This window comes from Lathyrus oleraceus, chromosome 4 (assembly GCF_024323335.1).
Source record: "Lathyrus oleraceus cultivar Zhongwan6 chromosome 4, CAAS_Psat_ZW6_1.0, whole genome shotgun sequence".
Lineage (NCBI taxonomy): Eukaryota > Viridiplantae > Streptophyta > Magnoliopsida > Fabales > Fabaceae > Lathyrus > Lathyrus oleraceus.
The window spans coordinates 434280944-434294457 of NC_066582.1; positions in this window are offsets into that span (position 1 = coordinate 434280944).

The window sequence follows — 13514 nt, forward strand, 5'->3', positions numbered from 1 at the left end:
GGAACTTCAAAACTTATCATCTTATGCATATATGATATACCATGAACCTATAAAGTCAAGAGAATTGAAGATTAGCAAGTTGGTTGATGGTGGTTGGCCAGATGGATTCATCTGATAAAAACTGGGTCTCCCTAGACCCTATCTCCTACAATTTTCACCATACGAAAATGATTCCAAGAGAAAACTTACTCTAAATAACATTACAAACAACTTTCATGTTGAGACCTAGATCTAGTTTTTCTTGGAAAATCATTTTCTATGTTGAAACATTATAGGTCATTTTGTCTAAACCCTAATTTGAAAGTCAACTTCCCAAGGCCATAACTTGCTCAATTTTTATGAGATGAAATATTTCCAAGTTTCACAATTAAATTCAATATTTATACTTCAACTTTTATGTTTGGAGTGAGAGCTAATTCAACTTTTATGAGCATGTGATATGAGGCTACATTATAGGTCACTTTTGACCTATACCATTGATCAAGTGATTTTTCCAAACTTCAAAAATTCATAACTCTATCATTTAAAATCCAAATGACATAAAATTGGTGACCATGTTGAAGGTATTTGAGAATATACAACTTTGATGAAGACACTTTTCTCATTTGAAACTCACATAAGAAGTTAAGCAAGGTGGAATATTGAGACATATGGCTTGACACTTAGAAAAAATTGTGATATGTTAAAATTTCCAAACTTCTACCTCAAAATTCATCATGATACAAACTCCAAATGAAAAAGTGTTGAACATGAAAGTTGTTCCTCTTGATCTCACCTTTCTAAAAAGTCTAATTTCATTCATTTTGGACAAGAATTGAATAGGTTGCGCATGGCTTGAACATTGCATCATCATTTGGAAAGATTGAACTTCAAACATCCATGCACAATTGCCTAGCATTCCAACATGACTTCAGCCTTGCTTACACTCAATTATGGATCAGATGGAGTGATTTTGTGGGCCTGTACACGCCCATGCACTCATGCATCACACATTGCTAATTTTGGAAGTTCACTTCAAGTGTGCAAATATAAATTGAATTGGCTATAAATAGAGACCTCTAGCATCAGAATTTGACACACATTCGCGCCAGCTTTGATCCCAAACCTCTAACCCTCTCATTCCAAAGGATAATCCTGAGAATTTCACTTGAAATTGAGTTTGAATTCTCATTGTTTTGAGATTTAAAACTCCATGGATCCAAGACCTTTTGTGCATTCCATTCTACTTCTGCAAGCATTTGGAGTGAGATCAAGCACGAGCCAAGGCAAGAACAGTTGAATCCAGACCTACATTGAAGGTATTTTTCAGAATATTTCATCTCTTTGATTCTCTCTCAATCTTGCTCAATGCTCTTGATTCTTTGGTTGTCTGAAGTCCTACCAATGTAGGCAAGAAGATTGAGTTGCTTTGAGGCCAAATCGAAGCAACTCAGTTCATGTACCTCAAATTTTAACTCCATGTATCTCTCAATATACTTGGAGTTAGGATGAATTGAGGTCAGATTCGTGCTCTATGCCATTTTTTCTTTCAGATCATGTCCTCGTTTTTCATTTTTTTGATGGGGATGAGTGAACCAGTCCGGCCAGGGTCGCCGGAGAAGACGACCGGCCTTTGGACGCCGATGATGTGTTGGCTTGGTTCTGAGCCATTGATCTCATTTGAATTGTTTTAATCACGAGCGTGCATTATAATTACCTTTCCTGTGGCACATTGACTCAAGACCACAGAGGAACGCGCGTTGGTGGCCACTTGATCTGCCACCTCAATTAATGAGGGAGATCAAGTGGGTCACGTTTTTTTGGTTATTTTTTGATTTTCTTTTATTCCTTTTATTTTCATTAATTCATATTAATTTTAAGATTGATCCAAAAAAATGAGAGTTTCACCAAAAAATTTCAAATAATTTCCTCTTTCATATTCTGAATTAAAATTATTTTTTGGATCATTATTAATATTTTTCATGATTTAATTGATTTTTCATTTGTTTTTAATTATCTAAAAATACTTTTAAATGTCCAAAAATTATGAAATTTTTTCTCCAAGGTCCTTTGATCTAGTTTGATCTATGATAAATGTCATGATCATTTCTTTGGTGTTTTGATGAGGTTTTAGGAATTGGACAAACCATATTTAATTTAAATGCCTTATTTTAGTTTTTTTTAATTGGAATAAATGCCAAATGATTTTGTTGACCAATTGTGATGACTTGTTTGTGTTTGACTATTGTTGTTGGGCCTTGGTCAAGGTTGTTTTGACTTTGTTGAGTTAATATCATTAGATTTAGGGAATTGATGGAATGAACATTCTATCTCCCAAAATGAATGGATGACATTAATTTGGTAAAAGTCCTCATTTGACCAATTTGTATTTTGATCCATTCCCCTCCCACTTCATCTCATTCCCTTTCTTCATTCATTCATTTCATTTGGCCTATGATGTCTCAAGATCCTAAGGCTAATTGATTGAAAAATTAACATAAGTATGGATGAGATTAGGTCACCCCTTTAGCATATTCTTTTTGTGTGTGGTATGTTTCATGAGCATAGTCCATTATACTATGTCTCTAACATGCATTAACACCAAAGTTCTATTGCCCGACCTCAAATAGTTGTGACTTCTACATAAGTCCAATTACGATTGCTTAGCATAGCGTTAAATTTGTGACATAAAAGGCATAAGCATTCTAGTTAGTGAGATTGTAAGTCTCCCCTCTTTCATGGTATTGTGGGGAAACTTGACATTTTTTCCTTCCTTTGGAAGATGTCTTGGTTCAAGGATCCATGCTTGTGATAAGTGGGTTGAGTGTTCTCCAAAGAATGTCTTAAAATAAAAAGCAAAAGCAAAACAATACTAACTTCTAACCCATTAACTACTAACTTTTGATTTCAAGCCATTTATTTTAATGCCATTTAATTCTAGCTTTTATACATTTTCCATTGTTCATATCATTCTAATTGTTTATGTTAATGAAATTTTCACTTTGTCCACTTGGACCATATTGTGTGATACATTTTGTTTGTGTATACTTTGTTTGTTTGTGTGGTCTTTGACCATTAATGTACATAATAACAACAAAAACCCTAAAAAACTTTTGTGTGGACTGTTGGCTTGATCTTGGACAAATGGACTTAGAATTTAGGCAACATTCCTATGCTAAAGGACTTGGCCAATGCCAACTTATTGAGGAACCAAGTGCTTGCAATTTGAAACTTCATCTGATACATCATTCAAGATCCTCCTGAGTTCATCTGCAACATGATCATTGTGGAGCTGTTATTCTGAACCTGTGACTTGTGAAATTCATCTGTTACATGGGCTACCTTGAAGAAGATCATGGATTAGATAAGCTTGGATGTAGCCATCTTTATTTGATGTCTTGCTCCTCAAGACAATATAATTGTGCATTTGTGTGTTGCTTGATTCTAAAAGTCCAAGGGAATTCTGGGTTTCTATTGACATTCTTGTCTATTGGATTGCTACCCATTTGGTCAGATCTTTTCAACTCTAAAATTTTAATTTTGTACATAGGATAGTCTCTTCATCTTCTCCCCACTTATTTAATTTCAAAATCTCTCCCTCTCTTTTTCAAAACCTTCTTTGATTGAACTTATTTTGTTCTAAACTTTGACCACTTTTGCAAAAAGATAGAAACTTTGGCCTTATGCCATTGCATTTTTAAACTTCTTTTCTTAAATCAAACTTGTAAATAGACTTAACTATACTTGACTTAAATTTTCAAAAAGCCAAAAAGAACTAACTCATTCAAACCATTTTTAGGCCTTTGTGCCTTTCAACTTAATTTTGTTAAAAGCAATGCATCCATTTTGAAATTTGTATCACGAACTACGAGGTTTTGATCCCTCATTTTTATGTTGGTACGTAGGCGCGAGACCGAAGGTCTTGTCAAACACAAAAATATAATTAATGAATTCTTTTCTCATCCCCCCATTTTATTTGTTTGTAAACATCATTTTATACCAAGTACATATGCACACAAAAAGGGCTCCCTAAGAGTACCTAGGACACTTTGGGTGTTAATACCTTCCCTCTTTATAACCAACCCCCTTACATGTAATCTCTGACATTTTATTAGTTTTGATTTGAAAACTTCTTACTTTTGAGTTTTGTTCGTACTTTTTCCCTTTTCCCTTGGAAACAATAAAAGTGTGGTGGCGACTCTTGTTATTTGATCTCTTGCTTATCCATAGATTGATGATCATGAATTTCCCGCTACATTATACCACACATCGAATGGATTTACAAATCAATATTCGGAGAAACGTCACATATCTCAACTCAATAGTTATGGACGAAGCATTGTTTTACATCACCTTAAGACAATATGTCCTTTGTTTATGAAAAGTTTTTTCTGATCAATCGCATGGCGGCGGAAAAAGAGTTTGATCGAATGAATGTATTTTGGGGCTTGAAAGACGAGTATTTATGACTTGCAAGCTCTTACAACTTTGGTCTAATACTCGGGACTACGTCTGAACCTTTCACACAGGTAATCTTTTTCTTTCAATTTTATTGAATAAAGAATTTTGAATACTTACAAGTGTTTGGGAGGGAAGGCGAACACTTATGACTTGCAAGCTCTTACAACTTGGGCATAGCATTCGGGATTACGACTGGATCTTTCACCCAGGTAATCTTTTTCTTACAATTTTAGTTAAGAAAATAAATTAAAAAAAGCAAAGGTTTGAAATTAAATTAAAATGATCAATGTACGGAAATTTGAAATCAATGAAATTTGACTGGATATGCTTGAAAAAACTTGATGTAAAAAGATCCCCAAAAAATAAGTGAGTAAAAATAAATAAATAAATAAAGGTTGGTCGGAAGCAGCGAATGCCCGAACCACCCGGTCATGGGTGACTAGCTGACATAAGCTTACACTCATAAGTATATATATAAAATAACCTATCCGAAAATCTTTAAAAAAATAACATGGGTTATGCCCAGAGGCAGCCGGATGAGAGACTCGGGTTGGGTCAACCCGACCCGGTGTCTTATAACATGGAAGGAGAAAACATATGAGCCCTAATTCGACCGTTGCCTCTCCTTCTTACAGAAATGTTATTTCTACTTTTACCATGGCTATGATTCAACGAAACAACATAACAGAGAAAAAAATGTGTTTCATACTTTCTCTCTCGCCAACACGCGTTCTCACTCAAATTGCTCTCTCTCCCCTCCCTCCCTCAAATTGCTCTCTCTCGCTGCCCTACCCCTTCACGTGAATATGGCCATGAAGAACCAACAATCAAGCCAAAAAAATAGGAATCGAAAATACCATAAAGTAAAAAACTGATATTTAATCCCTTGGATCCAAACACGACTGAGAAAACTAAAACCTAAGTTGTGTAGTGGTGTATTCGTCACCATTGGAGATATTAACTAAATCCAAGGTAAATCATACAAAGTCGAGTCGCCACTGCACTTCTATTTATCCAAAGGAAAGGTTAAAAAGCGAACAAAAACTGAGAAGTTTTGTATAAAAACTAGCAAAAGAATAGAGATCTGGGTAAGGGGGTTGGTTATGTTAAGGGAAGGTGTTAGGCACCCAAAACATCATAGGTACTCCTAGGGAGCCCTTTTCACGCTTGTTGTAAAATTATTTGTTATGAAATAGGTTTGTGCAAACAATGATTGAAGAGATGAGAAAAGAATATACAAATTATTTACAATTTTGTGTTTGGATGGATGAAAACCATTGCCTACGTACCTTTTCATGAAAGATAAGGATCAAAACCCCGTAGTTTGGGTAAAAAATTTCTAAAAGATGGGTGGATTGATTTTAAACAAAAGCCTTAAGGTCTTTCATTATCAAAGGGAGAAAACTCGACCTGAACCAACAATCCACCATGTGAGGATGGCTTTGACATAATAGTGAGGGGTTAACCCTATAATAAGTATGGAAGACTTACGGTCGACTCACTAAGGATGCGGTGAGATTTACATCAACCACTAAGATAATTCAGATCTATGGCTAATGCATGAAAATTTGCTTAAAAAGTGGATATAGGACCACAAAAGACAATTGAGTGGGTTGAATTAACCAATTATGAGTATTCACAAAAACATGATCAAAGTTGTCTTAAAGTTCAATTACAATGAGTATTAGTGAAAAGAGTCTGAAAAAGATCAAAGGCATATGGCCTAGGTTTCTAATTTGAAAAAGAATCAGAAGTTTGCACAAACAAAAGATTTTTGGTTTTGGATGAAAAGGGATCAAGGTTAAGCATGCAAGAGGTAGAGGATAAGGGACAAAGCCACAAACAGGAATTCCTTTCTCAATATCATAGAAATGATCCAAGTAAGTTCCTTTGGAATTAGGCACAAGGCAAAAGCAATTAAAGCAAGGCCTCAGAGAGAACCAAAACAAAAAGGAAACCAGATGCCAATCTATGGACTTACACCAGACTCACAACAAAATGGAAACCAGATGCCAATATATGGACTTACACCAGACTCACAACAGCAAAATGGAAACCAGATGCCAATAAATGGACTTACACCAGACTCACAAACAAAAAAGAAATAGAATGCCAATGAATGGTCTTATAGCCCACTCCTTACAACAAAGCAAGTAAGCAATCAAAAGCAAACACATCACACAAGTTCACATGTATGCAAGCATCACACTCTATACACAATCAAGAGGCTCAGACAAAAGTTGGGCTTTAGTCAAGAGGGGTCATATCAACCTCGACAAACAAGCCAAAACTGTAGGGGTGTTCTGATGCTCTTAACCACTAACATTGAGAGTTAGGGTGAAACAGATGAAATGGGGAAATGAGGATTAGACCTCATGCTCTTAACCCTGGCCTGGGTGAGCTTAAGACAAAGAATGTGTGGGGATCCAAAATGAGGGATCCTATTCCACTGACTGACTCTATACAAAGATCTTGGGTTAGGTTCAAGAGCATCAGCATGTAGTGCGAGCATAATGAACGACTCAACGATTAACAGGGGATTGATTGTTAATCCCTTCTATTTGTCAATTTCCTCTTCACTTAGGAGGACTTATCAAGTAACAATGCCTCAACAAGGAGGTCTTTGGCACAAATGTAAACAATCACAATCATGGCCTCATAAGGAGTACTTCAGCCAAATGCCTGCCAAAATAAAGGACAGGGCTTCCAGACTACATGGAGAAAGAGAGTGGTTACCTAAGTGGTATATCAACCACAAACCAAAGCAAAGCTCAAGAAAGATCTAAAAGCGACTAAAGTACCTGTACAAAAGGCTAGTCAATTAGGAACTCAGACAAACAATCAGAAAACAGACAAAACCAATCAACAGTGTTACACCAAGCAAAGCATAAGTGCAAGCACTCAAATGAGTTCATCACATCAATGGACCTACAACACAACAAGAATTAGTGATCAAAGCAATTGGCATCTCAAGTAATGAGATCACATCAACCATTAGAGCTAAATGCTTGAACCTGAAACACAAAGCTCAATTGGTGAGTACAAACCACTAGTACAAAGACTAGGGTCAAAGGCAAGTCATATGACCAAAACAGCAGTCAATATTTCACATGAATCACATTCAAACAAACAAGAAAGAGTCCTCAAAAGGACCAAAACTAAATCAATAAGCAAAGCCATCACATAATCAAGATAAGGCAAAGGCCAACAATGTGATCAAAATTGGACATCAAACATAGAAAATCCACATTAAAACAGAAATGAATCCAATGATCATGAAATTTTTTATATGACTTTAACATGTTATGAACAAGCGTCATGCCAAAATTTAAGTCCAGAAGCAAACAAATGGTGTGTGAATGAAAATGCACAAGTACAAAGTACAAAATGTTACACCAAATGTCACAACATATGCTCATGTGTCCAAAACAGTGATATTAAATGGTAAAAATGTCAAACAAAAGCCAAAAGATCATGTCACATGTTATGAATAAGCATGTCAAATTTCAAGGCAATTGGATAAACAATGATCATTTCACAATCAATTGAATGAAGCATGGTAATTTGGCATACATGTTCAAACACACATTCACAATTAAAAAAACCAGAAGCAATCAATTCACACAAATGACATCTAAAAATAATAGACATCAATATAATCAAGTGGAAAAAAATTGGGAACAATTTGGATTTGTTTAGTATTTTTTATGATTTTTGAAAGTTGAAGAAAATAAATGAAATAATGAAAGAAATATGAGGGAAATAAAGTTGAATGCAATTTTGAAAAGTGTTAAACTCAGGGATTGAACCCAGGTAAGGCAGGATAATGAGGCGCGCTTGAAAAATTAAATCCACAAACCAACATTGGCCAAGGATCGAACCTAGGACGGCTAGGTCACAAGAGCTTAGCATGAAAATCAGTTGGAAAATCAAAAACACCACACGCAGGGAATCGAACCAAGGACTTGAAGGCTCAAGGCGCTCACCAAAATTAATTCACAAAACAAACATACGCCAAGGATCGAACCTGAGTGGCTAGGATCAAAAGCGCTGGAAAATAAAATTTCACAAATGCACCAGGATAGGATCGAACGCGCGCACTGGACATTCATAGCACAAACCCTAAGCATTAATGCAGACGGCGGCGGACGGTGGTTTCCACCGTCTTCTCCGGCCGTCCAGGCGGAGAAACTTCAAATTTTTTCCAGAATTTAACATGTTATACACCATTCGAAAGGTCTTGTAACGTAGATCTCAAATATCATAATAGCTAAGCCTAATTCTCCATGGATTGAGCGGATCGAAGACAAACATATTTGAACATCAAACTTTAAATCAACACAACTTCATCAAAATTCATCCATTTTAAATTCTAAGACTATCAGAATCATCAGCACAACAAGATCTACATGTTTATGTTCATGGATTGGCAAATAGTGAGATTCGAATTTCCACTTACTTGAAGTGCAGTGACCAAAATACTCGTCCTCAAGCTTCCTCCAGCTCCAGATCTCCTTCTTCAATCTTGTTATGAAGCTTTATGTAGGAATTGGCAATGGAAACCTCTTAGATCTAGCTCAAACTTCAACTTCCATCTTCATGTTCAAGCTATGGATATGCACGATTCTTCACCAATTTCTTCAAACCAGAGATCAAATCTTACTCAATGATACATGATAAACCAGAATATGCAAGAATTTTGTGGAATTGGATCAAGAAATTTGAAAATTGAAGAGAGAGAAATTTGAGAGGGAATGTGAATTTTTCAGATCTAGAATGCTTCTTTTCTGAAATTCTGTTATGATTTACTACTTATACCATGTGTTAATCACCTTGCTAATCAAAATTTGTATTGGTTAATTGGGATTAATGAAATGTAAGGTGAATGACCAATTTTGGCAAGTGTGTGGTGCATGAAAATTTTACACGTGAACAGTGCACATGCATGGCTCAAACTCACTTAAAATCATCCAAGGAACACAATGGCATTGGTATTTTTCATGTATGATCAATAGAATTTGAATTCTCCATTTTCCGTCCAAAATGTTCATGCATGGACAAATGATCATATGAGTTAATTTCATGCAATGCAATGCTTGATTTGGAAAATATTGGTCATGATAAGCACTATGCAAAAAGAGGGGACCAATTTGGAGTTTTGTAGCAAAAGATATGTCATGTTGAACTTCCAAGTGCACTTTGTGATCCCTTGGCCATAATTCTTCAACCATTCATCAGATGATCATGATCTTGGATTTTTTGGAAATGGGAGAGAATGATCTACAATTTTCATTTTCAACAAAATTTCATTTGAAGTTTCTTTGATGTTGGAAAGTTTAGTTGAATGTGAACTAAAAACTTGCCATTTTGGGAAACTTAAAATTATAGGTCACTTTCCATTTTGGGAAACTTTTGATATGACCTCAAAATCTTCAATATGGATGTTTGAAATGTCAAATGGACCTTGTTTGAACATGAATGAAGTGTCTCAATCATCTCCCTAACCTCAAAGTCCTCAGTTGACTGCACAGTTGACTTTCTAGGTCCTCAGATGACCTGAAAATGTTCTGATGAATTTGAACCTCCAACACTTGGGAATTTTGTTTCAAAATGACACCATAGCTCATATAAGCTCTTGTAAATGATCATGTGGTCCATATCTCAAGAAAAATAACCATCTATTGCACAAAGGATGCCTTTGATGTGCTTGACCTGTGATTGCTTAAGCTGCAAGTAACAAAGGTTAATGACATAATTTTGTACTTTTGGTTAGTGTATAAAATGATAAAAGCAATGATATATAATGCAAGTATGCCTGGCGATCAGAAACACTCAAAAGAGATCCTCACCCAAAGGGAAAGAAAGCCAAGATGCTCAGAGATCCTTGAGGCTATGTAATGCAAATGTTATGATGCCATGAGGGATCTTGGGGGAAAAATTGGGGTCTTACAGTTGGAAGGAGAAAAAAAACGACATGCCGAAACATCAACCGAAGCACGCGCATATGGAGCAGAACATCAACGAAAGGTCAAATTATGAGCAAGAAAAAAACACGATAAGAAACAAACAGCCAGGAAGGGGTACCTATCAAAGATAACTCGCTCTAATCGATCTCAGGCATGCATCCTTATGTCTTCTGTGGTAACCTTGCTTTGCTTATTGTTTGTAACACTTCTATAATTAATGAATGATGGTGATTGCTAGTTAGAGTTTCTAATGCGTCTCTGAGTTTTTTTTTCTTTTGTGATAATAAAAGTTTTGGTTAGGTTTTGTTGTATGTGAACTTTTAGTCTGATGAGTGTTTTGAAGATGTTGGCTGCTGAAATTTTGGTGATTTTCGATTATGGTTTTTTTTCTAAGTTTTTCCTATCTCTATAATTTTTATGCTATTGGTGTTGTTTTTTTGATGATTTTATATGGGGATTTAGGGTTTAAAATAGATGCCTATTGATGGAAAGGGGAGGAACCAAAAATGTTTTAACTTAGTGTAAAATAGCTTGCCTATTTTTGTGAAACAATTGTTTTCTACTGTTGAGATTTTTACTGATGCAGTAGTATGTCTACCCTCTTGCTTTTGACTCTTTGTTTTGTATCATCTTATAGCATGCTAATTATACTATTTCTGCACATACAGGTATATACAGGATAAAACTTGTGCTTAAAGAATCAAAGGTGTTGTTATGGTCTTATGCATACAAGCAAGCAAAATGGTCAATAACAGAAGCCTGCAAGCTTGAAGGGTCCCCACACTTGGAAATAACTTTTTGTGTAATTTTGTTTGATTTTTAATGTAAAAATAAAATGTAATTATTTATCCTTGATGTGAGAGGATTTTATTTTTAGGAATAAAGTTTTAAAAAACAAAACTTGATGCAAAAAAAAATCATGATGTAGGTGAGAAAATTTAAAGCTTGATTTAATTCTTGATTTCTTAAGTTTATCTCTCAACTCAAATTTGTAAAACAATTTTCATTACTTTTATTTCCAAACATGGTAAATCCTAGCAACAAGAATTATCAAAGCAAATTCAATTGAGACATAATTTATTTTTTTGAAATGGAATGCAAAGATATAACTTTAATTAATTAAAGTAAATATTTAATGAAAATCCATGACAAAAAATATCTAAACCTTCAAGCACTCAATGTAATGCAACAAGTCCAATTATGGGCATGTAATGTATGATAGAAAATTTATGGAAAAACAAATGTACGAATGACATAATATATGATAGGTGTATGCATGAGTGAATCACAAATGTTCAAAAATGACTAAAAATAATTGTGATAAAAAAAATCAAGTCTTTATCCAACCAAAAGTGATATCCACAAGAGTTATGAATTATCTTAATGTTCCAGAGACTCGTGTGGTGCATGATAAGAATGAGTTGGTCTTAGCAAAAATATCACAAACCGGAGTTACTTAGTTTTTTACTATTGAACTTATGCATGGAAAATTTCTATGACCAAATTTAATGGTCATGAGAAATGATGCAACATGAGATATTAGTGAACATGAATGCAAATGAACGGACACAAGTGAGTGAATACAGACGACTGAAATGCAAATGAATGATTTTAGGTGGGGGAAAATTCAGGGTATGACAACCATCTTTCATAGAAATTTTAATTTGACTTATTATATTGATAGTATATGTTTTATCATCACCCTGATACATAATCCAAAATTATGTTACCTGAATGTAATGAACCATTCTCGGTGCAGTGTCATGTGGTAAGAATAGCTAAAATAAAAAATCCATGCATATGTACGATTATTAGATGAAACACATAGTATATGTGCTTCATTGCCAAAATCACTAATTTGAACCACATTTGCAAATATTGGATGAGTCATGCTTTCTGTTTGCAAGCTCGTCTTCCAAAGCCCAATCTGTTTGTAATTATAACACTCAAGTGTTTTCCGATTTTTGGATTTAGACCTCTTCTTTTCAGAACTTACTTTACCCTTGTTGTAGGTACAATATTGACCTTCACTCACATACAAATCTTCGCCTTGAGCTCTTTCCTCTAATTTTGTCTCCTTTGAGAATGAGAAAAGAAGTGTTACAATAATCACATCAAGACTGGTAGTGTATTTCTCATAGGTAAGAGTAGCCACCAAGTGGTCATAAGAACATAGTAATGAGCACATCAAGATAATTATCTTATCTTTGTTACCATTCTTCACCACAAGTTTCATCAAATCAATGATTATATTGTCGAACACGTTGACATGTTATTGCAAATCGGATCCTTCTTGCATCTTTAGACTGTATAGTCGCTGCTTCGCGAACAATTTGTTCATCAACGTCTTTGACATATACTGACTCTTCAATTTTTTTCAAACCTCCTTTAGTGTCATTAGATCCCATATATGATACATCACCCTCTCTGAAACACATAGGCGGATCATTCTCCCAACCTTCTCCTTCAAAATTTCTCAATCAATATCCTGAACGTCTGTCGGTTTCGTCTCATGCAATTTCTTATATAAAGTTTGTTGAGCCAACAGATCTTTAACCCTTATTTTCTATAATCTGAAATTACTCATCCCGTTAAACTTTTTCACCTCAAATTTCACACTAGGGTTAATCGTCATCTAATATCATTAGTTAGAACAACAATCGATATATGATTAAAAATAAATAAAAATAAAAGACAATAAACATAATTGGTCTTTGTTAACGTAGATTTGCCAAAGGTGTATGTCTCCATGACTATATACCAACTACGGTTCCTTTAATTTATGTCTAATAATCAGGATTACATTGTTACAAACAATACCTATAATATTATGAGTCCATTTACAATAGTACCCTTGAACAGTAATACAGGAGCAACTGTCTCGCACTTCCGATCACCTACCCACAATAAATAATTTGGCCTAATTTCTAATTTTCGCATGTTATATTTTTCTTTATGTTAATATAAGTTATACCCAACAAAGATAATACATAAAAAAAAGTTGAGTTTAGAGCCCTAGACTATTCTATTTACAAAATAATAATAAATAAATATTGGAATTTCAGTTGAGAGATGTGTTAATATTTAAAGTCTTAAATGAAATTCGGA